This window comes from Mus caroli, chromosome 3 (assembly GCF_900094665.2).
Source record: "Mus caroli chromosome 3, CAROLI_EIJ_v1.1, whole genome shotgun sequence".
Classification (NCBI taxonomy): Eukaryota; Metazoa; Chordata; class Mammalia; order Rodentia; family Muridae; genus Mus; species Mus caroli.
Genome location: NC_034572.1, coordinates 123,686,003 through 123,686,419, shown reverse-complemented (window position 1 = coordinate 123,686,419; position 417 = coordinate 123,686,003).

The following is a 417-nucleotide window of genomic DNA, read 5'->3' as shown; positions in this document are numbered from 1 at the left end:
GGGAGCTGGGGAGAGGGGCTGTAAAACGCTGTCTTCTGGATGTGATGGAGCCACACAGTCAGGGTCCCTCAGCGTCTAAGGCTGCCTGCAATGGATCTACACAAGACTGGGTCAGTCATTGATCGAGGAAGGTTGTACTGGCTAGTTTTGTGTCAACTTGACACAGCTGGAGTTACCACAGAGAAAGGAGCTTCAGTTGAGGAAATGCCTCCATGACATCCAGCTGTAAGGCATTTTCTCAATTAGTTATCAAGGGGGAAAGGCCCCTTGTGGGTGGGACCATGCAGGAATAGAAACCCTGACTAAGACAAATTGGTACCATGAGTGGGGTATTCCTGTGACAACCTGACCATGTTTTGGGGAGGACTGTGGAAGGACTTTGGAACTTTGGGCTTGAAGATCCATTCGTTGTTAAGA